Raw genomic sequence first — 26,339 nt, 5'->3', positions numbered from 1 at the left:
ATGGCTTCCATGATTATTCTCTTGTGGTGATGTTCCGTGTTAAAGAGCAATTTGGAATCTGCAAAATTAATTTCGTGTCCTGTTTCTTTCATGTGTTGGAAAAGAGAGGAAGTTTTTTCTTCTTTTTTGACGGCATTCTTGTGTTCTGCGATACGTGCATTTATTCGTCTGTTTGTTTGTCCAATGTACGTGGCTGGGCAGACTTTGCAGGGTATTTCATAGATCCCTTGGTTTTCCAACTGGATTTTATCCTTGGGGTTTCTGAGGATATTGGCTATTTTTTGGTTGGTGCAAAAGGCTGTTTTGATATTGTGTTTATGGAGGATTTTGCTAATTTTATCTGTAGTGCCCTTGATATAAGGAAGGAGGGCCATGCCATTGTTTTCTTCTGTGTCTTGGTTTTTGGGGGGTGTTTCCTTTTGGATTAGCTTCGTAATCCTGTTTTGCTGGTATCCATTGGCAATTAACACATTTGAGAGATTCTGTAACTCAGTTGTCAAGTGGTCTTTGTCAGCCAGGCGTTTGGTTCTGGAGATGAGAGTCTTGGCTACGGAGTTTATTTGTGCAGGGTGGTGGTGTGATTGTGCATGTAAGTAGCGGTTGGTGTGTGTTTTTTTCTGGTAGATAGTGTGTCCTACCAGAAAAAAACACACACCAACCGCTACTTACATGCACAATCACACCACCACCCTGCACAAATAAACTCCGTAGCCAAGACTCTCATCTCCAGAACCAAACGCCTGGCTGACAAAGACCACTTGACAACTGAGTTACAGAATCTCTCAAATGTGTTAATTGCCAATGGATACCAGCAAAACAGGATTACGAAGCTAATCCAAAAGGAAACACCCCCCAAAAACCAAGACACAGAAGAAAACAATGGCATGGCCCTCCTTCCTTATATCAAGGGCACTACAGATAAAATTAGCAAAATCCTCCATAAACACAATATCAAAACAGCCTTTTGCACCAACCAAAAAATAGCCAATATCCTCAGAAACCCCAAGGATAAAATCCAGTTGGAAAACCAAGGGATCTATGAAATACCCTGCAAAGTCTGCCCAGCCACGTACATTGGACAAACAAACAGACGAATAAATGCACGTATCGCAGAACACAAGAATGCCGTCAAAAAAGAAGAAAAAACTTCCTCTCTTTTCCAACACATGAAAGAAACAGGACACGAAATTAATTTTGCAGATTCCAAATTGCTCTTTAACACGGAACATCACCACAAGAGAATAATCATGGAAGCCATCGAGATAGAGAAACACCCTCACAACATGAACAAGCGTGACGACACATCCCGCTTGCCAGACATCTGGAAATTAGCCCTCTCCACAAAAACTGACACCAGATCCAGAGGCACACAGAACGCCAACACCAATCAACCACACCAGACCCAAACCCAGACCCTCTCCACAGATGAATTACTGACACCATCCAGTAGCCAATCCATGGTGGCACCTCCGGATGCTGCACCCCCCTGCAATCCCTACACAGATCTGGCTGACACAAGCCACAAAACCACAGCTCGCCCCTATACACGAAGCCAAGCCAAAGCACAACTAAGTGCAATACAGCCATCTTCTCAGGAAAACTCTTCACAAAGTTCAAGAGGTCAAGACACAAAGACTTTAGCAACTAATCCACACCTAATGACCCACCTAAGTGGTACTCAGGATATCACTCAAGAAATCACTCAAGGTATCTCTCAAGTAATTAAGGAACAAAAGAAGAAAAGGCACACTAGCCTGGGAACTTCCTCTCTGCCCAGAACATTGGAGGCTAGACACCACACCCCCTCTACAGTATTTATAGGAACTCAAACATTGAGATCCCGCTCTGTTCCAGTAACAAGAAGCCGAAAGCACCAGCCTGAAGATGACGAGTGAGACCTCGTCGAAACGTCGCCTAGACACCCCAACTTTTACACGGGAAGACACCCGAGGACACCAAAACCTGCATTCCTGTACCCGTGAAAATCTACGAAAGCAAATATATATATATATATATATATATATATATATATATATATATAATCAAGAACACATAATTCAATGGCATATGAGAATGAAGAAATTAAGGGGGAAAAGCTCTAAAACAATGCTCTGCACTCTCACTAAACAACCAAAATAAAGATAGGGGGAATATAGAAGGGCAGGGAATAAAACCAATATAATTTACTATACAATAAGTGGTTGCATTTGGGGAAGTAGTTGACCTCCAATTCATAGATCCTCATGAGCAGTGACAGGACTGCATATGTGCTTTAGCCCTGTGAATAAGGTCTTGGATCTAAACCTCCATTTGTGAATGGCATATGTGAGAAACACATGCTTCTTCCATCATGCCGCAGAAGTTAACATGAATGGCTATTTTTCATCATTGCTATCTGTAGAGTAAAAAAAAAGAAAGGATGACACTAGTGTTAAGTTGTGGGTGAACATATCAGACAGCGATTCTTCAGACAGCTCTTGTTTATTCACAGGCCAGAACAGAACTGAACAGAATGGTTCAGCCAGCCTGCTTATATAGACCTCCACTACAACACAACAGTAACCACTTTCTGTAACTATCCAATGACTGAATGTCACTTTCAATCCCTTATTTGCATATGTGGACCTGAGTGAAAACTATCTACAGTATCCCCCTGCTGGCCCAGGGTGAGAACTTCAGTACATAACAACTAGCACTATTGACTGTCCTTGCCAATAGTTGTATATATGGAAAACACTGTTTCTGCATTTCCATATCTTCAAACCCTGTTCTGGGCCCTATGAAAACTTTTAATTCTAAAAATGTGTCCTAGCTAGATGCAGAAGGTCTGGTTGCATTTGCAAACAGTGATAAGAACACTTCTCGTGTACGAGGCAGGCAGGAATATGCCTCATAGTTCCCCAAGTTTTTAGAATGCCCTTACTTTCTGTAGCACTGCTCTGACCTTCCCATACCTTCTAGGCTTGTATCTTTTGTTGTCTTCTGGTTTCATGCGCTACCGCTTGGCTGCATCTGGCCATACGGATCCCTATTTTCTGGGTCAGTCTGAGGAGCAGTCCAGGGAACTAGAGAACTTCTGTGAAGACCTGGCAGATGGAATAGGAGTCCACAAGGGAGCTGTCCAGCAGCACCAGCGAAGTCCATGCCCAAAGTCAGAAGGCCAAGCACTGAATTACAGGGAAGCAGCCCAAGAGGCAGCCAGATCAAGGAGAAGGTGTGACTGTTCTGCTGTGACCTGATGGTTTTTATGGCCGGCTTGGCTGCCCTCACCCTTTCTGGGGAAATAGTAAGACCTTGATGCTGACAAGGCCATGGTTCTTTCTTCTGAGCATTGCAATGAGGTGCCTAGCATGGCCAAGAAATATTGAGTGGTAATCACAGGATCCAGAGCTGGAGAGGGGTGCACCCAGTTGGTTTCATTTGGTTCCTTACTTCTGTAAGTTTTCTGGATAACAATGTTTCCCTGGAGTAGGAGCTCCTTTGTGATGCTCTAATTCCAGCTGGTTCGTGGTAAAATGTGTACTGAGGTCAACTTCTGATGAGGAGGTCTCACCTGATTTCGGTTTTGGGAGCTGACAGGTCTTAACATTGGCCAGTGTGTAGCAATTCATAGGATTACTAGCCTTTGGTCAACAACCTTTTGTGTTGTTGAAATATGATCAGTCAATCAATACTTGTATTTCAAGAAGCTTGACTTTGTCATTTCATTGCTCGGTTTGTACATCCAGTTTGCCTATTTTTGTCAATTTTATCTGACACCTTCTCAAGAGAATCTTAAATTATTTGCACACAGCAACTGACCCAAACTGAGCAGCACGTGATACAAAGCAAAAAATCAAAGATCAATATATTTCTTTAAACAGGAGCAAAATATGGGCTTATGAGCATTTCTTAATCTTCCTGTCTCAAGCATTGCATATTAAAGTATACATGACACTAATCTTGATTTCTCACCTAGTTAATTATAGTGTGAAACCAAACAAATAGGACCTATTCATCTTAAACAAATGAAGAAAGGAGAGGCCTATACCAAAATGCTTCAGCGCTCCCCTCCTTTTTCTACCCGTTTATTAAAGCATTATTTTGTGTGTGTCTGATGTTCTGCTGCTAATCTCAGTTTTGGTGATCTTCATTACCACTCCCATATTCACACTTCACTTAGAAAAATCTAAAGGAGTATAAAAGCAAAATTGTTCACCAGTGCATTTGCTTATCGCTCCTTATTTTATTACTCCATTGTTTTCTACCCCAACGTCCTGAGGCAGGTTTCTGCCTTTTGTAGTGCTTACTGATATAGGTGTGTCTTTAGCTGCCTATGGGAGTCAGTTTGGGGTTACAAGTATGATAATATCTCTAATTAACCGGAGCAATTAACATGGAGAGAAGAGCTTGCCCTGTAACATTTTGTCCTTATTCCAACATGAGGCAGAGAGAAAATATTGTTATAAAAGCTACATTGCAAAGAATTACATGTTTGGAAGTAGAAAAATTGCTGGAAATCCCCCCCAATATACACATAGAGAGGTGTAAACAAAGTTTTCTTTCTTTCTTTCTTTCTTTCTTTCTTTCTTTCTTTCTTTCTTTCTCTCTCTCTCTCTCTCTCTCTCTCTCTCTCTCTCTCTCTGGGTGCTTTTCAAAGCACCTAAGTTAATGAGGGGGTGATCTCTGAGGAGGAAAAAACCCAAGAAGACAATTGTAGACCTTGATTTGTAGACAATTAAAATTCATTAACAGCATTCATTAATTTATTTTATTTATAAAAAAAATATTTATATGCAGCTGTTCATAAAATATAGCAGAGCAGTGTACAATAATTATGTACAATAGGAAACCATATAAAATGTTAACATCATAAATCAGCTAGCTATTATGAAAAGATCTATTCCTAAGTGCCCGCATAAGCCTGATGGAATAGAAGAGTTTTCACTAGGCATTTTAAAGTTGAAACAGAAGGCACCTGTTCAAATAATACTGACTAACTTAGGAGACCCTCTGGAAGTCCTTAGTTCTCAGCCTAACCTACATCACATAGTTGTTGAGGGGGTAAAATGGGGAGGGGAAGAACCATGCAGACCGCCTTGAGCTTGTTGGAAGAAATGGATGGTTTCTGCTATGAACTGAGATATTTTCTGGTGTCCAGAACAGGAAGTCTATCCGTTAAGAAACAATGGAGGGGCTGACCTAGAATATAAGTTTCTCAAAGGCCAGGTGTACCCAGGCGCAGCCCTAAGTGGTAAAGAAATTCTTGAATGATAGGGGGGGAATGCTGTGGATAAGGGGTTTACAATCTAAAATAGACATGGGAAAACAATAGAGGAGGGGAGTATGGAGCCTACTCTGCCTTCTGTGGGAGTGCTCTACACAAGTACACGTGTGTGTGTGTGCGTGTGTGTGTGTGTGTGTGTGTAGAGTCCCTTCTGACATGCTCCACCCCTGAGTTGATTCTTGGAACCCATGAGCATTAATACAGAGGTTGCTGGCATTGAAGTGCCTTCAGCATTTGCTGTGTAATCCTCGTTACAAAGGAACAGCACTGATTTATATAGGGGAATAGGGCTCTGTTGACAGCTCTCAGATTTCCACATGAATGTTAAAAGGAACAGGAGGAAACTGAAAAAAGCCCCTTTATAAAAATATTGACAAAGGGAATACTGTCTGGAATGGCAAAAGAATATCCCTAAAAACTTGTTAGCACTGAAATATTCCTCACCACAGAGATCTTGAGCAATGTAATAAATGTCTCTGAGAATTATTGGGCCAGGGTCTAAAGAGAGTTTGAAACTTAATAAATTTTCATAAATCACCTTAACGCCTCAGATGAAATATGCTACATACATAAAAAGCTTTATTACTATTTCCACAGAGACTTAAATTATAGCAGAACCTCTGGCATAGCTAAGGGGGTGGGTGCAGGAAAGTTATTGAATTATTTTACTGAAAGTGGAGATAAGAGTCTTGATTTTTGAAGATATGCCTGGAAGATATGCATAAAGAACAAGATTTGATTTGGGTCCTGCTTCAGGAATTCAGATAGTTGATTGTTTCATTTTAGACCACTTTGACCAGGACCAGGACCCACTTTGCCTGAAGGTCAAATCAAAGACTTGTTTTCTTGTTTTGCAAGTTGGAAGCATTGACTAACATAGGAAAAGGAACAAATAATGGTAACATTTTAAAGGAATTTGATTAAATGTGCAGGAATACTAGCACCTGCTGAATGGATAAAACTTGCCAAGTGAACTTGACTTTCTCCCTGATATGATAGTGGGGTTTTTTTAATTTGCAGAGAGGGTTTTAGGGTTGAGTGCATGTTTTTAATCTGAGAGTGTATCTACACCTGCAGCTTGAAATGCTATGGCCCTCAGGATTTTACCACCTTTATTTTGCTTAATTTGAGACTGTGGGATGTGATACATAAGTAGCAGTCAAGTACAACATTCCTTGTCCCCACAGTGGACATGTTTGGGAATGTTTGGTCCAGCCAGTCAAAAACTTCCTGTTTCCTCCTGGCTGGGACATACTTCCTTTGCATGTGACTAGAGGTGGGCGTGACCTTACTTGTCTAGGTAGCAAAAGGAACAGGGCATGCACACTCTCTCTCTCTCTTTGACTTCCTCCATTGTTGGAGCAGTAGATTTTAGCTAGAATTGCTCTGTTGGCTCTCAGCCAAAGAGGACACTGGTACTATCTCCATATGGGATAGATCCACATGTATATACTTTGTGACTAAGTCTGCCTTCAGGGATCCAACTGTAAACTGATGATGTGAGTAAACTTCTTTTATATACTTTACACAAGTTTGTGGTGTGTTTATTCTTTTAAGAGGGATATAAGGGAACTTACCAGGAATCTAATACAGAGCATAAACAAGCCTGCAACCAGCTATCTGCTGTGCGTTTAAAAGGGGAATGTAAAACTCTGCTAAGTTATAGAACTTGCTAGCACAAGTTAGGAAGGATATTAATAAACAATATATCCTCTCCTGCCTCCCTGAACATTCCCACAGAGACCAAGTTTCAGACTGGATTCACACATTTAGCAGAATGTGGTGGGTGGTAGAATGATGCACTGCACTACTGTTCGTGGAGGATACTTCTTCTGCATGCTTCACCACATTAAAAAAAGAAGTTTCCTGAAAAAAATTAAATGCTAAGGAGAGTAGCTTCAAGGCAACCCTGCTTATGCCTGCAATGCTAGTTTTCTACCTCCGAAGACAGTTTTTTAAAACACAAAGGAACTTTAAAAAATCTCACACAAACACAATTCAAAAGGGTACAGTCTGTTTTGCCACTTCAGCATTTTCTTATCTCATTCTGCTGCCAATTGAAGTCACCAAGTGTACACCTCTGAAAGGCTATTCATATATCGGGGGTGGGGTGGAGGCTACCTTTTGGGTTTCCATATTCTAAACGGGCAAATTCTGGGCAGTTTAGTCATTCAACCCATAAGGGGGGCAAAATGAGGTCACCTGTATGATCATTATAGCCTCTTTCTGTCTTCCAGAATTTATTCATTTTTGTTTTTATTTCAACTATTCCTGCCTTGCTATACAAGAGGAGTTACATAAACAATTCCAGACAGTTGGATTAAAGGATAAAAGTAAGTAATGCTTAAATCTAGGCTGCGTAAATTTTAAAGAAAAGCGACTAAATGAATTTTCCTGTCTTTTGAATAAATCCAAAGTTACCTTTTGAACTTGGGGAGAAAAACAGGAGAGGCCTGTGCACAGGTGGCTGAGTAACAGGGGAAGATTTGTACAATCTACATGCAGCCAGGTCTGCACAGGCTGATGATATCATTTGTTCATTCTGGCACAGGTCTCTAGAAGTAGGGTTCTTGAACTTGGAGGTGCATGAAAATCACTTGAGGCCCACCAGTCACAAAATGGAGACAGAGATTGGCATTATCTACTGGCAATTACTGTCATCACTTTCTGTCATCAGCAGCTATCTGAGTCCCGAGGCAGGAGATGGCAACACTTTGCGATGTTTCCAGTCCTATTTGGATAGTCATTTTCAGAGGGTGATGCTTGGGGGTGTTGTTTGTCCCCATGGAAACTTCTATATGCGGTTCCACATGGTTTAGTTTTATTCTCCATGTTTAACCATATCTTCCAACACACTGGGATGCCATATTCTAGAATGATGCCATCTTCCCATTTTTTCTCATCAAAGTATGGTGGCCATCTTGTGATGCCATTCTCTTCCCTGAAAAAGCACGTTTTGGGCACAGTGTCAGAGATTGTGACCCTGAAAAAGCACTTTTTTGGGGGGGGGAATTGTGGCGCAGGATCATGGTGCCCAAAATGGCTGCCGTCTTCTATTGAGAAAAAAGGGGATGTTCCCGTTTTTCTGGGACATTTGCAGGGTTTGGTTTAACAGCTACACGAAGGTGCTTAGTGGGGTCATCCAGAGTCTTAGAATATGTTAGCAATATACTGATGACACACAGCTCTACTTCTCCTTTACATCTGCAGGTGCAGCAGTGGGTGTCATGTGCCTCAGTAATGAACTGCATAAGAGCCAATAAACTGAAGCTCAATCCAGATAAGACTGAGGCACTGTTAGTGGGTGGTTCCCTAGAATGGATAGATGGAAGGTGGTCAGCTGCAGATGAGCTTACACTCCCTGTGAAGGAGCAGCTATGTAGCTTGAAGGTGCTTCTGAATTGATCACTGTCACTTGAGACTCAGGTGGTCTCAGTGTTGCAGAGTGCCTTCCATTGGCTCAGCTATGTCGTTATCTGGACAGGGATGGCCTAATTTCTGTTGCCAACCCAGTCTTTGAGACACAGTTCTGGAGGTCACCTTATGGTTAAAATACGTAAGCTCCCTCACCTAAACCACTACTTAGTGGTGATGTGTTTTTTCCTTGTTTCCTATCGCACCCTCAGCACTTATATGGTTGTAGAGCTCCACCAGGATAAAACCAGATGGGGCAAAGCAGTTTCTGAGGAGACAGTTTGGGGTGCAGAATGGTTCAGTTCTATGGCTATGGGTTCAGTCAGACTCATTTCATCCAAACTACTTAAGAAGAAAAAGTAGCTACAAATCAAAACTAGTTCATGAGACACTACGTTCCTGAGAGAGCCTCCAACAAGAATTTGACCCCACCCACTTTCATAAAAGCCACATATTTTTTTGGCAGGCTTAGTAAGTATCCAAGGAAGCATAGCAATGAACTTGCCGGGAAACACCTACCACACAATGCTTTTGTATACATAGTGCTGACAGAAATGTGAATAGAAAGACAAATGACAACATAACAGAAAAAGGAGAAAAGCAATCCTTTGCCAAAATGCTTTCATTGTGTTGGAGAGCCATTAGCTGTAGACCCCAAAGCCCAGAAGAACATTGGTCTCCTTTTCAGCAATAAATAATATTCATTCAACACAGTCATTAAAAAAAACCTCAGCGGCAGTATAGGACAAATAGTGAGGCTTCCCATGATTTTTGCTTCATTTCCTTCCTTCACACCTTTAGATTTTTGTGTTTAACAGCAGGTAGACCCACCCCATATAAGACTTTTGCACAATAAAACACAACCAGCAAATATCAGCTTAATTCTCATGTGAAAATCTTGGAAGCAATCATTTTTTATCTTTAAAAAAAATATATTGTTAAAGGATTTTTTGGAATAGTAATATTAACATTTTCCAGTTTATATAGGAAGCTTTTCTCTTTGCTGCTTGTGCATTTTCAGTTAACAATTCTACCCCTTCCCTAGAAATTAAGATGGATGAAACTTGCTATGCATGTTCATTGCATTATTCTTCAAATTCACACAGCAAACCATTTTCAAGAGGGACAACAGGGTGGTTGAAGGAAGAGGAGACAAAGGGCATTTCATTGGGGAAAAATTGTTTGTGGTGGTGAGGAATAAAGACCGAGCAACTTCTGGGAGAAATAGGTAGATGAAAATAAGACCCGAGTCTATCAAGTGTCGATTAAGAAATGGGACTGTGGAGTAACATTGCCTGAACTACGGAATGGAAAGGTCGTATATTGTTGATAGGCATACAGTCATACCTCGGGTTACAGACGATTCAGGTTGTGTTTTTTTGGGTTACGGACTGCCGAAACCCAGAAGTACCGAAACGGGTTACTTCTGGGTTTCGGCAGTCACGCATGCGCAGAAGCGCCGAATCGCAACTTGCGCGTGTGCAGACACGGCACTATGGGTTGCGAATGCTGCGGGTTGCGAATGTGCATCCCACATGGATCACGTTTGCAACCTGAGCGTCCCCTGTCTTAGGCTGAGAACACACAGGTGTGGTAGTGCACTTATTTACTGTATTTAATTTATATATCCCCCTTTTCCCAGTGTAGGGCCCACAGCATAAATTAAAACAGATGCAACTAAAAACACACAATCAACTTAAATATTAAAAAGCAATTAAATAAGTAACCCAATTAAAAACAGCACTTGTACAAGGGTGAAATACAACACCCACCCCTGCCACAATAGCCGATCAGTGGCCAATGACCTGACTAAACAGGAAAAGTGGTCTGCTGGTGAAAGCAAAGCAGAGAGGCAACCTCACTAAATGTGGTTAGTTTGTATACTAACATATACTGCAGGGATGGGCAGATTCTAGACATGTAGGGTCTAGAAACCTCAGTCCACCAAACAGAGCCTGGGACATACACTTAGATATACTTAGACAGAGCCTGGGACATACACTTAGACATACACTGGGATATACACTTAGAACCAAGGAATTCCAATCCCAGGAATTTGTTCTGGATCTTATAACAGATGACTCTCCTCCAGCCCTATGTTATATTGCTGAAAGAAAGGAAGATTGGGGTAACCAGGAGTGGATTTTTGTGTGGAAGGACTGTGAACACCATTTAGTTCTGATATGCCCTAAACATAATAACAATAACAACAACAACAACAACAACAACAACAACAATAATATAATTTTATTTGTACCCCACCCTCCCCGGCCGAAGCCGGGCTCAGGGCGGCTAGCATCATAAAACTAACACAGTATTCAAAGAACATAAGAACATAAAACAGCCAATCAATTAATTAAAATACATCTTAAAATTAGTTCAGAGCAAATTAAAATCTGGACAGATGGCAGTCCACGGGTAAAATTGAGAGTGGTTAATATTCTCCAGAGCCAACTGTTACCACTGGTTTTATAAAGGGCCTGTGAGTGGACTAGGAGGCTACTTTAATCTTGTTCTTATACAGAAATTAAAGAATCAGACTGAACCCCAACCGAAGGCCTGGCGGAACAGCTCGCATTCCTTCCACACAAAGTTCCACTCCAGGTTACCCCAATCCTTCTTCATTTCTGCAGTATAGTTTAGGGCTGGAGCATGGAGCGGAGTTCTTTTGTTGTTGCTGTCGTAAAATCATTGGAAATCATCCTTGATGATCTACTGCAAATCACCCCAAGAACTACTGCAGATACAGATCTACCTTCTGCCCACCCCTGCTGTAGAATGTATCATTCATTTCTCTTGATAACAGAAAAAAATGATTATTTGAAAGTGAAGTTTTCTTAAATGACAGGAGTTTCTAGTTTAGAGGTGTAGCAAGGTGAAGAACCCACCTCAAGCGGCAGAAATGCAAGAGGCAGCACTCAGCCCGTCCCACTGCTTCCACCACCGAGAGGGAGGTATTCTGGCATATAGCGTTGTCCCTTGACTTCCCTGCACCCGGGGCAGAGAAACTGAGCAAGCAGAATGCTTTGAGGAGCACCCCAGTTCTCGCCAAGTTTGGGGAGAGCTGTGGGGCAGCAGAAGAAGTTGGGGGTCACATGGCTGGGCAGCCAGGAGCTGGCAGTTCCTGTTTCACCTCAGATGGCGAAACGAGAGGGTGTAGCAAATAAAATGATCTCTGCTTCTTTTCACACAACTATACTATAGAGATTTATTTGTACATTTTGAGCACACCTGCTATATAATCTAATCCTTTCAGGTATAGAATACTTTGCCTTTACAAGTGTAACATGCTATTTTCCTAGACCATATCTCACCCAATAAAATCCCTGAAGCCTTTCATGACTGGTTTCTCATATATATGAATTGGGCAAAGCTCCCAGGAATCTCTCCTCACCAAGCCAATTGACGTGAGAGAAAGTTGTGCAAGACAACAGCTGCTTTTTTGTGTGTGACTTCCTTTCATTTCTAGGCCTGCCGGGAAGATACTGAAAATGGATTGTGGCCATCCAATAAATGAGCATAAGCAACAAGTGAGTGAGTAATCTTAGTAGGTTTTAGAGGGCAGCTTTTGTGCTTTTGATCACTGGTAGCAGGATCCATTTTAATGAGTTGCAAGGATCTGTTTCTCTATTACAGTACCTTGTGTACAAAATAAAGCAGGTCCTCAACTGATTATACTTGAGGTAGGCACAGACAGGAACATTTTCTGAGGACTGAAGATGGTAATTAAAGTGTATTAACAAATAATAATTTTGTTTGCTTTGAAGGGAGGGGGAGAGAGAGTGAGAGTAATGGCATTACTGCAACATTTTGTTGGGATGATGGTTTCCTCCCAGAACTGTTAAGTGGCTTCTTGGAGTGCAAAGCTGTTGACATACATCTCAAATAACAGCTTTACAATGATGTGTCTGTGAGCAGCTTTACTTTGTTATATATTCTCAGGCTTTTGGCCCTGGTCTCCCAGATAATCCTGGATCACTCCAAATACTTTTGTTAGCCTGTTCCCTGACTAACAAAAGTCCCCACCTCCCTCCCGAAAGTTCTTGCTACTTTAGGTTCAAATGACAAAAAAAGGGGGGGAAACGCTCAAAACAATGACTGTAGAATATCTATGACAATCTGCAGTTGAAAAGCAGCAGTGAAGGTATATTGATTTCTGAATGATGGGGAACAATGAAGTACAGTGTATCTGAAGTCTCATAATGTTAAGTGTATAAGAACAAGGTTGTTTAGATGTAAATGTTATTTTGTCAGGACTGTGTATCGTATGCCTGCATACATTGACTGTTAACACTACCACTGGGCCTAAAGTAGGAAAACCTCCAGCAATATTCTGTATTTTTAGACAGCCATTTTGAGGTTTATTAAAAAAAAAAAAACACACCACCATCTTGAAAGTAAATTTTTTGACAAGGGGTGGGTTTTATGTGCTTCAAGTTGCCAGGTTTTAATTTTATTTCACAAATACATACGGCTCACAGATTCGGGGTGATTTGGAGAGATGCTTGTCTTTTAACATCTGAGCTGAAGCTACAAGTTTCTTTTTCCCTTTTCACCCATGATGCTTATGGCTCTTTCCACCCACAAAGCCTTGGCAGAAACATGATGTTCTTGAAACTATACAGTGGGAAACCATCTGAATAAATTATGAGCGAGAGCACAAAATATTGTTAATAAATAAATAAAATTATTTATTTTACTTATTTGTTTTAAAAATAAATAATGGAATTTGTCTTCAAGACAGCTCACAGCTCAGTTTTTCTTTCTTTTTAAATTATAAAAATAACACATCAAGACAAGCTTGTAGCAATACAGCTTTAAAACACAATGCACATTGGTGGTGAATAGGTTTAAAGCAGATTTCCAAACTGCAGAAATTCCCTGTCAAACACTCCACACACAGAAAAGGGTGGGGGGAGAAGCCAAATGAACACAAAGCGTGTTTTGCTCCTTACCTACACCCTGTATCGGTGGTGATTTCTCCATGGGGTCGATTCAGCTTAAGTAGAAGCGTCTCTGTCATCTGAGGTTTGCAGAGACAAGAAACTGCTATGCAAAATGTCTGCCCCCCCCCAGCCATGATGTGATCTAACAAGTTCATGCCCAAAGAGTTCAAACTAAAGTTCCTCACCCATGACTCCCCATTTGGTAGACATCAAGAGATCAACAAGCATTAATCACCACCTAAGCCAACATATTTATTCACGCCTTTGGGGTCAGAAATGAGTAAGACTTTTGTATATCTTGCCAGAGAATAGGGAAGGTAAGAGTCAAATATGAGCTCCAACCTTCAATAGACATCTATTAAGATAATAGGACTTTTTAATATACCTCCTTGGGCTGGCAAGAAATACATTAGAAGGTTGTAGTTTTCATTACCAGGTATCTGAAGACAGTAACATTGTCTTCTGCTGAAGCTTCTGCAGTGGCATAATACCCATAAGCCAAACAAGCCCACTGGGAGGTTGTCTCTGAGTTTTGGTTGTACATCTAGACAGTAAGATTAACAACTGTATACTTCATGGGTCACTGTAAAGGTCAATGGGATATACGTCATAGTATACTTTGCCCAGTAGAAATTATATTAATGAAAATGACAGTGCTCCTTTAATTCCTAGAGCAAAACCTCTTTACTACTCTGAGCAAAATTTCAAAGACAATTAAGAATAGAAGAACAATAAGGGATCTTAAAATATCATTACAATAAACTCAGTAAAGATACATAACTCAGATATAGGTATTTGCTTCCTCACACTCCAGTTTTGGACACTGTTCAGTAGTGAATTATCTGAGAAAATGATGACTAAGGTTTTAAGAGGGAAAAGATGTTTTCTTGATCCACAGTGATACCCATGACCAAGTGAAGGCAGTGGCCCAAGCAAGCTGGAGCTTAGTAAGCAGGCCAAGCCCCTGGATAAGAATCAAGGTGCTGGTTCAAGGCCACAGTACATGCTCTTCTTCTTCTTTGGCGATCACTCGCAGCCAAGTAAGATTGTTGTCCAAAAACACGGTTTTAACAGTTAGTCCATAAGTGACTGTGGAGGCCAATTCTGGATCCACACGTCGTTCCACAGTGGGGACATAGGTATCCGGGTGGGAGTTGATCACGGTGTGGATTTGCCAAGCGTGCCTTCCTCTTAGCACATTTCTCCCTTTCATCCTGAATTCAAGCGTCTTCAAAGTCCAGAACACCTTTGGTAAAGGCTGTTCTCCAATTGGAGCCCTTGCAGGCCAGAGTTTCCCAGTTGTTGGTGTTTATACTACTTTTATTTTTATTTTTTTTAGATTTGCCTTGAGAGAGACTTTGAACCTCTTTTGTTGACCACCAGCACTACACTTTCCATTTTATAGTTCGGAATAGAGTAGTTCCACCTTGAGCTGAAGCAGACGATACAAGTTGTCCAAGAGTTGTCTTGGAGAAACTTGTAAAGTTTTATTTTCTTGGCTAGTTAGTCAAGATGGAACCTTCCCCATGAGTGTCAAATCTGGCCAACTGAAAGGCCTGCCACCAGTGCCTGCCACCACCATTTTCTAGTTGGTACTCAGGCTGCAGTACCAAGTGGAGCTCCGGGCCTGCATACATCATGGGTAATTGCTGGCCTCATCACATTAGTGGTGCTGGACCTGTCACAATGTGGATATGCCAGGGGTGGGACAGGGTATCATTAACACACTCAGCAGTACTTGTCAGGACATACATGTAAGCCAGAATCTCTGCTTCGTAATGCTGGTGGGAAGCCCTCTGCTCCCTGCTGGACAGCCATCATGGACTAAGGTGATGTCTGGAGGCAGTGCCAGCCAAAACATAGTAGACATCTGGTGGCTAGCACCACCCTCTTAATGAAATCAGCCCGGCCCACTTTGTATACAAGTTGGGAATAGGGCTGGTATATTAACATAGCAACACAGGCCAGCACACACGCATCACACTTGTGGGGCCAAAACTTTGCTTGGTGTTACCATGGCCCAGCTGAACTGCATCTCTTGTGGGGTCAGAAGTCCTGTGGCAGTCGGCCCTGCTAGGGCCTTGGCATTATGTTACCAAAATGGATATAGCTTCTACGTATCTAGCAGAGGGTGTTCATTAAGGACCAACAAACCTGCTTTCAACTAACAACATTTAATATGCTTTATACATTTTAATCCACTGCTTAGTATTGGATTTCTTGGTTTTTCTCCCACCATTAAGGCTCTAAATATGAATTTTGGCAAGCAGTTTTGTGCTTATCAAAGAATTCTTTGAACAGGCAACTTATTCAAAATGACTTCTCATCTTAGTAAGAGAGAGAGAGAGACCTGTTAGGAGATGTTTGGTATGCAGAGCTCACCACAACAAGACCCTTGTGAATAATTCAAATTTTTTTTTACTGTATTCCTAGATTTTGATTTTTTTTAAAAGAAGAACATCTTCTCAGAAGCCTGGTTCTCATAGCCATGTGCATAATTTAATTTATCTACAATTGATTACTGTAACCAGCAACTGAACATGTGAGCCAGCTCTACTGAAAAGCTTCACACATGAGCCAGTATGGAAGTCCCATTGCAGGATTCCATGGATGGTAGCAAAGTAGTAATCATTGCCTTTCCCCCGTTCTCATGCCAAATCAGTGCCACTCCTTAATGTTGGTGGTCTACACTGAAGTTCAACTGAGAATCTTTCTTAATTTTGCAAGTATTTGATTCCCTGGAATCTGGTCCAGATCTAAACAATTGCTATAGGTCCCTATGACTTTGGTTTTAAAGAATCTATTTTTATCCAGGCTTCTATGTAAGCAGTCTGGGACTGTTTGGGTTTTCAGAAGCGGAATGTTGTTTGTTGTTCTGGCCATGAAAGCTTACCTTAGAGAGGATTAGGTAGCTGTTTTCTTTGTTTAAGGAGGCCTGTTCTGACAAAGCTTCCAGTATCTATAGTTCCAATATCTACGGTAAAACACAGGAAGATAGTATATGTGTTGCTACAATGAGACGGATTGTTAATGATCCTGTTTCACATTTTACATCATTCATTGGATAGTAGTTGGGTGTTTAGTTTCAGGGCTCCTCTGGAAGCGTTGTAGAAAGGGGTGCTGAATGCTCCCTCAAATGGGGGTGTTTCCCTCACAATCCTTCCCTGAGAAGCATTTCCCATGGCCAGATTTCTGTTATCAGAGAGAAAAAAAATCGGGGGAAAGAGAAGTGCAAGAGACTGTGTGATAGGAATTTTGAGGTCTTAGATATATGTTAAATGTCTCCGATAACAGACTGCTCCTTCATTTCAAACCCTCCTTCCACATTACATCTGTGGGGCACAGTCTGGACTTCTAAGATGCAGGCCATTCTGCTGCCACATAAAGCTATGTCTATACACATGAAGTCAGCCTGTCATTCATTAAAAGATGATGCACTAGCCCAAGCTTCAGCAGTAGAACCCAGAGCTATAAGTTGGCAGCTTTATAATATATTTCACAGAACATACACTAATGGAAAAATAACTTCAGTTTATTTTCTTTCTTTTGGGAGTGCCTGGGCAAAAATTTCTTTGGCCTATCTCTCAAAGAAACTTGTAGGATGTGTAAAAGGAGTGGGCAGAATATATTGACAGCTGCATAAAGTAGGAACTTGCATTGCATTAACGAAAGCTCTTAGCATTTCCCCCTTAACCGAGAGGCACCACTTCCATTCATCTCAGCAAGGCCTACATGTGAGCAGAGCTTGGTGGATTGAGCACAACAAGGTCCCCGTTTAAGCTTACACAATGACCATCTGGATTCACTCGCCTTAGAACAAGTTTGCACAGGCAAGCCTTTCACAAGGTGATTGCAATCTTGGCAAGTCTTGAAAGGAGTGGGAAATCCATTTTGAAACCACTTCTCTAAGAAGGTCTGCTATTGTATCACTTGCGCAACCTCTCCACTGTGTGTGTGTGTGTGTGTGCGCGCACACACACACACAGATGCATATATGCATGTGTATGCCTCACCTCATTGTCAATAAACACAATTTCCCCCATAAAGCAACTCTGGGGCTTTTGCAGTAATCTCCGCTAACCTTTGGTTAAGCCCTTGATTCAAGAGCAAAGCTGCCTGCTGATAAAATCTCTAGCTCAACACACACTGAATTCTTGAGAGAAAGGAGAGGCCCTGCATCTACACTGAAAATGATTGTGAAGCAGATGATGCCAAAGTCATGCCTCATAGTTCTCTTTTAACAAACAATGAGCCCAGAGTAACAGGAAATTTCTGCAATATGAAATAAATGTGGGGCATGTTCACATTAGTGGAACAGCCATCTCAAATATGGTTATTGCTCTGGTGTCTATATCCTAGAGTAAGGGTAGGGAAGTGAATTTCACAGACTGGATACAAAAGTTCCCCAACCCCGAGGAGCCACTTTGACAGGTGGAAAGGGCTGCTCACCTGTCAATCATCTGATGTCACATGTCAAATGCTTCAACTTCAGGTGAGGAATTCCTCCAGTCTTCCTTGCAGGTGCAAAGGAATCCAGACATGTGTGCAAAGGGTTAGGGTTTTTTAATTCAAGCTGCTGCTGAGAATTTTTCCTTTCCAGCTACAGTTCTGTGCTTTTGAATTGGGTACCTTTTTTTGTTGCCACAGGGTGCCAAATTTAAAAAGCGCTGGAAGAGAACCCTTTGGACAGCAGAGCAGGAACTTGTTGAACACCCTAAAGGGCTATGCAAAGATTTGCTTCCAACGTATGCATAGGTTCAACTCCTTTCGCAGTGCACACAGAGGTGCTTGTGCATTCCTCTTTTTATTTAAAATAATTTCAGTGTCAGATTTCATTTAATTATAAATCCAGAGGTGTTTTATAACAAAAAATAACAGCAATGCTAATGAAACATTACGATAAAACAGTAAAAGATCACACAGGACCCAGGTAGTTAAAAACTGGCATCAAGAGCTGGGGAATGCCTGTGCAAAAATGCATGTTTGTAGGGTGCCATCCAAAATAATCGGGCTGGGGACAGGCGGAGGTGGGAAGAAAAATCTGATGCAACAAAGATGCCCACTGGCATCATATGATGGCAGCATGGGTTCATGGAAAGTTTGCTATTGGTTTGTTCAGAGAAGAAGAGGCAAACCTTGAAAGAACATGAAAAGCCCAATATTAAAAAGGTGCTGGGTAGTAGTTTTTAAGCAGCATTTTTTAAAAAAAGCTTTAATGAATTTTTTTAAAATGACTGTAGCAATGTTTACTACTATTGCTTAACACTTATTAAAAATGGCAAATGAAGTTTTCAAACAACATTTGAATGTTTTTAATTAATAGTATTTATCCATGTTAGTATTCAGTGACCATATTGTCGTTAATGTGCATGTGAGTATAGTTTAAATCTTGGTTTCTTTAAGGGTTGGGCCTATCAAGGCACCATGCCAATTTAGTGGTTCCTCTGTGCTGGCAGCTTCTGAAACTCTGCTTCACGCCCGTCTCTGACTTGCTGCAACATGTTTATGAGTTTTATACATCACATGGTGCAGTCACAAATGATAGAGCCCAGCTTTAAAAGCCAATTTCCAATATGAGGAGTCAGTTGTTCATAAATTTTGACAAAATGAATGATCCTTATAGTTTACCCTTTTCCCTCCAAAGATTTTAGTCTTTAGGCATGAGACATCTTGCACACCCAGGCGAATAATGTTCACTGAGGACAAATATATCTTGTGAAATGCACAGGAGGAACTCTGCCAGCTTTTGGATTATTGCAATCCCAAACCCTAAAGCTACTAATTTTCTTAAAGAACATGAGAGAATTCTTTTTGCCTAGATAACGGTCAAAAACACTGGGTTGGATCTGGTGTGTCCTGTCTGCAAATGGAAATACAAGGTGTGACTGGAATGTTCGGTGAATGGTCACAGAAATCGGACAGTGAGGAATATTTGAACATACACACCTTACAGGCCTTCAAAGTAGGCCCCCTCTGATATAATGCACCATTGACAACGTTCGTAGAACTGTTGGAAAGTTCTGGAGAAGTCCTCTTTTCGTACTGCTTTCAGTTCCCTTGTCATAGCAGCTTGGACGTGTGAAATGTTGGAAAACCTGTGCCCTTTCAGTGCAGATTTCAGTTTTGGATAAAGAAAGAAATCAGGTGGGGCCAGATTGGGAGAATGTGGAGGGTGAAACAACTTAGTAACTTCAGTAATGATTTCATGCAGAATATGCAATTCTTCGGCCATCATTCAGACGGACAAACGCCGATCCCGCATCAATAACTCACAAACTCTGTTGACATTTGCCTCCTTTTTGCTTGTTGATGGTCTGCCAGACCAAGGGTCATCTTTCGTGGTTTGCCACCCTTCACAGAAACGCTTAAACCACTCATATACTGTCATTCGAGTTACAGCGTCATCTCCATACACAATTGTGAGCATTTCGTGGGTTTCCGATGCCAATTGTATGTCTGAATGTTTCTCGCTGTCAGATTTCTGTGACCATTAACCAAACTTTCCAGTCACACCTTGTACTTCACATATTCACCCAGAAGGCTCTGAGTTCCATTGGAGGCTTGCCACTGGAGGGGAGGGTGGAAGACGGTTTGGGCTGATTCTCCCTTTTCTCTGCAGTCACTTCTTATGCTGCTCTGCAGGGTCCCTAAATCCTTTGGAGCAAATTTTCATGGGTCACAGGCAGTGGGGGACCTTGCAGATCTCAAATTTCAGTGGTGCCCTGTGCAACACCAAAATTTGGTGGGCCCCTGCCTCTCGCCTCTCGCCATCTCTTCTACATCATAGTTGTAATTGCGGTACCCCTGAGGCTCTACACCCAGTGTGACCAAACCCCCTAAATCCACCTCTGAACACAGGTGAAGGGTTTTCAGGGACTCTGGGGAAGGAGGATTTGGTGAACATTGTCACCTCACCCTTTCTCCAGCACAAGGGAACATTGCCACATGCAGTGCTTTTTTTCTAAAAAAAATGTTTAGGGGTACTCTCATTATCCTACTCATATTGAAATTCTTCCCCTCAATGAGGCCAATCTTAGAGTCACAAAGTGTTTAGGGGTATGCATACACCTGCGTCCCCCCAGAAGAAAAGCACTGGTCACATGTAAATCTGGACCCAACTCAATGATATTTGGTGTTATCAGATTTCTGTAAAACCTTCCCCCCTTCTGTATTAATCTTGGCAGAGTTGATTGATTGGCTTTGATATCCATGGCCACAAGATAGTTGCAAAACCTGATAGGCAGGAAGGATTAGGTGAAGCGAGCAAATTGCTGTTCTCTTCAGAGTGCAAACCAAATGGCTTCTGGTGCACAACTTGTATGTTCGTGACTGCATTCTTTATTGGAATGAATGGAGAAGCTCCCTTGTATGCAGAAATTCAAAGGACTCTTCTACTGCTTATACAGCAGGATGCAAATGAAGATATGTCTGGCGAATACAGTTGGACTTGAGCTGGAGGGTGCTGCTGGCTCCAAGTCCCCTTTCAGCCACAAAAACCCTGGGCAGCCTTGGAACAAGACACACTGTGAATTCAGTTCCAGTCTCTAAGATGGGAATATTCATGACTTCTTTCGCAGACTTGCTGCAATAGTTAAAGAAAAAATTCTTGCAGTGCACTTTGTGCTATAAAATATCCTAACAATTAAAAAAGGCTATACATCAGGGATAGGTTGCTTTCCAATATGTATCAGGGCATTGCTGCAAGCGTCTGCTCAGCTTGTGCCACATGGATAAAGTTGGGGCTGGGATCTGAAGCCCGTGGTGCAAGCAACTAAAGAACAGGTTTCTCCTTGAACCAAATATTTCAGGAATATTTATTCAGGATAATCAGTGTCCAGATGAATGTAAGTCTGCTTTCAGTTGAGATAATAAGAGAAAATGTAACTGTCTTGAATGCTGCATAAATCCCGCCTCCCGATCAGCTGATTAATAATCAAAATACAGTAATAAATTCAGCAGAGTAAATGACACTATTGTTAGAATCTCTCAGCTAAATCCAGTTTGGTTCCTACTGCATGGGGCTTTATTTAAGGGTACATTGATGATATTTGCTTGTGGTCAGCTCAGCATGGGAGACTGCTGTGTGCATGCACGACAGTTTCCTGTTGAATACATTCAATTTACACATAAAGAATGTGTTGGGAGGACTATGCATTTTAGTGATCTTTTTCAGCTCAAATGCTAAGCATTTTGACATGCTCTCCATTTATTAAAGTCAACTCCTTTCTGCAGATGCACATGAAGCCCTTTGATTAATAAGGTTTCCTTTCTAACATGCACGTCCCTTTGGAGAAGACACAGGAAGAAGAAGAAGAAGAAGAAGAAGAAGAAGAAGAAGAAGAAGAAGAAGAAGAAGAAGGGTTTGATATCCCACCTTTCACTCCCTTTAAGGAGTCTCAAAGCAGCTAACAATCTCCTTTCCCTTCCTCCCCCACAACAAACACTCTGTGAGGTGAGTGGGGCTGAGAGACTTCAGAGAAGTGTGACTGGCCCAAGGTTACCCAGCAGCTGTATGTGGAGGAGCGGGGAAGCGAGCCTGGTTCACCAGAGTACGAGTCCACCGCTCTTACCTACTACACCACGCTGGTAAGAAACCTCTTTACTTGGAACCATAAGAAATCATGGAATTTGAGCAAATCTGTTTTGGGTATTTTCCATGCTGCATCCCCTCCTGCTTGATGCTGCAGCTGCCCCTCCCTTGCCCAAAGTCAACTGGAGTGTTTGATATAAGAGAAAGACATACGCAGGGAAGGCATTCAAATTCTCCTCTTCGGAATTCATTTTGTCATCACTCAGATATGTTAGGAAAGTAATTGTTCCAACTATGCTTGGAAACTTACTAATCTACCCAGACACTTGCTGAGAAGATGGGATGAATAGGTTCTATTTACTGGAGAATACATATAACATGGCTAAGCTCACCAAAGTTGAGTGTGTTCAACGTTAAATAACAAAACAATACAATTTTTAAAAAGCTAATTTTAAAAAATCTATTTTGGTGAGCATCCACGAGAACTGCCAAAGTAAATAACTTAGTAAGACTAATTAGCATGAACTAAGACTTTGATATCTGACACATGAAGCATTGCCAAAAATTTGGCCTGGTGGTGTCTGCTGCACCTCAATAAAACTGGGTTCAATTAGGCCTCGAGCTTGAGACAGATAGACAGACAGGCTGCTGGTTATGTATTCTTTCTTTATGGCAGAGACGGTCTTCTTTCATCTTAGCTGCCTTCAATATTCTGTCTTTATCTTTACAGTCAGGACAGGCAAGGGTAATTAGGCTAAGGCAGACTAATCAGCCATGCAAACTGCATCAGACCTGTAAACGTTGTCCCTGAACATTTCTTCCTGGATCCTCATATCTGAGATGAGCTTATCTTTCTCTTGGCTTCAACATTCGCATGGTAAGCTAAACACCATGCTGAGGCTTTGCAAATTTCAGGATCCATGTAATTTTTAATGGGGAAAAAATAAATCATTGCTGTTTAGTATGGTGCCCCCTCCGTCATAACTGTCTGTTTTCTGGGAACCCTTTTTATACGTTTGCATGTCCTGCTAAATCATGCATGAACAGGAAGGAGTTGCCATGAGCCTTGGTTTTACACACCCCTCCTCCTACACGCCCAGAAGGATGACTTCTGCAACATTCACTTCATTTTCCCTGACTCTCAGCTTGCTGGAATCATGGTTTTGAAGAAATGCTGGTCCATTTCAGAGCAAGCCAGCTTCAAGCTATGGCTTATATAGCTACGTGTTAAATTCTCCTGTTTGTTATCAATATCTGTCCCTGGTCTAGGCAACACAAGCAGGCAAGGTTCAAGGAAAGCAAAACTAAATGCTGTTGAAATTTTCCTCTTAGTTGAGTGGGAGGAGAGGGAAGTGCTGAAACTGTAGGCATGCTCATAGTCATTCCAGCTCATACCACAGTCACACTAAACCATGGATTAGCATGATACATCCATTGACTTCTGAGCCAAACACATCCTGTAGATCTTCAAGAGAACCACAATGCATTGCAAGGGATTCTGCAGTATGTCCTGAGTCACCTGTTTAGTTCATGCACTTCATTGTTTTCTTACCTGAATGGAGAGGGTGCTTTAAAATGCACCTAATGTACTCCTATGGTTTCACTTTGTAGGAGCAAGTAAATATCAGGGATGGTCATCAAGCTTTAGAAAACCTTGTCTGCCGTTATGCAGCTTCTGTATAGGAATCCCAATAAACTTGCACTGTTCTTTTTAAAAAAACACTGTAGTAGCATAAGCAAACTGGAGCTCATAAACCTGTAACAAAATTGAAAGAGCTTGTACCAATGCGTCATATGACTGCTGCATCCCACACACTGCCTTTTGACAACAGCAGTACAGTCGTACCTCAGGTTACATACACTTCAGGTTACATATGCTTCAGGTTACAGACTCCGCTAACCCAGAAATAGTGCTTCAGGTTAAGAACTTTGCTTCAGGATGAGAACAGAAATTGGGCTCCGGCGGCGCGGTGGCAGCAGGAGGCCCCATTAGCTAAAGTGGTGCTTCAGGTTAAGAACAGTTTCAGGTTAAGAACAGACCTCCGGAACGAATTAAGTACTTAACCAGAGGTACCACTGTATATGGCTTTTGTAATAAGGAATTCGTTCACATCAAGGTCGCACCAAGTAAAAAGTTAATAAAATGTTTTATTGCTAAACAGATAAAACAGTTTATGTTGGCGCTCCTCTAAGTCTGCTCTTGGTTCTGCCCCCTTTTTCTGGGGAATCATCTCTAAATTCCCATATCTCTGGAGCCTAGCTAATGTTTTATGCCATGTTGTGGAAATAAAGTTGTGGCCTGTTTAATCCAAGTAATTGGTGTCTGCCTCTTTCTTCCTCCCACAGCAACCTATCAGCATCAGTAGTGAGGATTGGTCTGAATATCAGCCAAGTACAATTAAAGGTATGAAGAGAAGACATCCTTGATTTTGAGAGATCTATAGCATATTTCTTGGGGAGGGGACAGTCTTCTGTTTTAAATAATAAGAAATTCTATACCACCCTTCATCCAAGGATTGCAGGGCAGTTTACAATATAAAAACACAAAAATATGTAACATAGTATAACAAACAAAAACAATAACACCAATGAAAGGCCGAGGAGAAGGGGAACATTTTTGCCTGGCACCTAAAGGAGCATAATGACGGTGGCCAGGTAAGCCCCCTAAGAAGAACATTTCACAAATGGGGAGCCACCACAGAAAAGGCCTGTTCTTGTGCTCCCACTCTCCAGACCTCTTGTGGAGGAAGCACATGAAGAAGGACCTCAGATGATGATTGCATGGCCCAGGTCAGTTCATATGGAAAGAGATGGTTCCAAACTGTCTTCAGAGGCAGCCCCATGTATAATCTGTTTCAGTAATCTAACCTAGAGGTTACCTAGAGATTATAGTTAATCTTTCATTATTAATGCTTTGAATTGTTTTCTTTTTCCTCTGTAGGTATGTTCCATTTAATTACCCAGAACCTTTCAATCCCTCTGTTGTGATTTGGTTGGAGTTTTTTGACTCTAATGGTAACCTGCAGGTATACATGTTTCATATCGTAACGTGCCACATTCCACTTGCAACCTTGATTAGAACGCTGCCTTTTGTCTATTCTGTACTACTGTGTTCTAAATCTAACGCAATGAGAACTTTATTGGAGCTTTACACAAAAGAATACAATGGAGTTGAACAGGTGGGACACTGAAGATTCACGTGGATAGTGATTTTGTTATCAGTTTCATTAACCCCAAGTTGTTCTAAATGATGTACACGATTATCTTTTCTCCCCTCACCCCCTTCTAACTTCACAAAAACCTTGTGAGGTAAACTAAGCTGATATATATTAACTGGACCAAGGTCGCTCAAATAGCTTTAGGGCAGACTGAGGATTCTGAATCCAGGTCTCTCATTTCTTAGTCCAAACCTCTCACCCATCTATCATACCACCTCTCAAAAGAGTGGGAGCTTTTGGTGTAGTGGTTTAAGTGCATTGTGGAAATCAGATCACAAGATAATCATTTTGAAACATACACCAATGACATCTCTTTAATTTCTGACACATATAACAAGAGAGACGCCTTTTGCCCACCTGTGCCATGGTTGGTCTGAACATTGTACAAAGTGCAAGATATTTTTGCAGCAGTTGACACACAACAAGCATGCAAGTCACTTCCTCAAATATCCTGGGAAATGACAAAAGTTGCAAGATTTCGACAAGTTACTATAATAGCCTTAAAATAGTGAGATACGGGTAGTGCTGTGGGTTAAACCACAGAGCCTAGGACTTGCCGATCAGAAGGTCGGCGGTTCGAATCCCCATGACGGGGTGAGCTCCCGTTGCTCGGTCCCTGCTCCTGCCAACCTAGCACTTTGAAAGCACGTCAAAGTGCAAGTAGATAAATAGGTACTGCTCTGGCGGGAAGGTAAATGGCGTTTCCGTGCGCTGCTCTGGTTCACCAGAAGTGGCTTAGTCATGCTGGCCACATGACCCGGAAGCTGTACGCCGGCTCCCTCGGCCAATAAAGCGAGATGAGCGCCGCAATCCCAGAGTAGGCCACGACTGGACCTAATGGTCAGGGGTCCCTTTACCTTTACCTTTACTAAAATAGGCTTGCTCTTTTGAAATCAGCTTATCTAGCATTATGTGCCAGTCTGCAGTTACACATGTTGTGATTACATTTTCTTGTGGTTAGAGCA

At 41.7% G+C, this 26,339-nt stretch overlaps 1 long non-coding RNA gene across 1 annotated transcript; it reads right to left on the bottom strand.

Annotated features, from left to right (window-relative positions):
• Positions 1-13,112: 13,112 nt before the first annotated feature.
• Positions 13,113-25,180, bottom strand: LOC310852203. Its single transcript, XR_014568034.1, has 4 exons — positions 25,036-25,180; positions 23,709-23,912; positions 16,520-16,600; positions 13,113-13,316 (listed from the first exon to the last, which is right to left on the bottom strand). It is a non-coding gene; the product is annotated as an uncharacterized lncRNA (long non-coding RNA).
• Positions 25,181-26,339: the final 1,159 nt, after the last annotated feature.

This window comes from Podarcis gaigeae (genome assembly GCF_964106915.1).
Source record: "Podarcis gaigeae genome assembly, chromosome: 1".
NCBI lineage: Eukaryota > Metazoa > Chordata > Lepidosauria > Squamata > Lacertidae > Podarcis > Podarcis gaigeae.
This window is presented reverse-complemented; position numbering and strand designations above follow the sequence as displayed.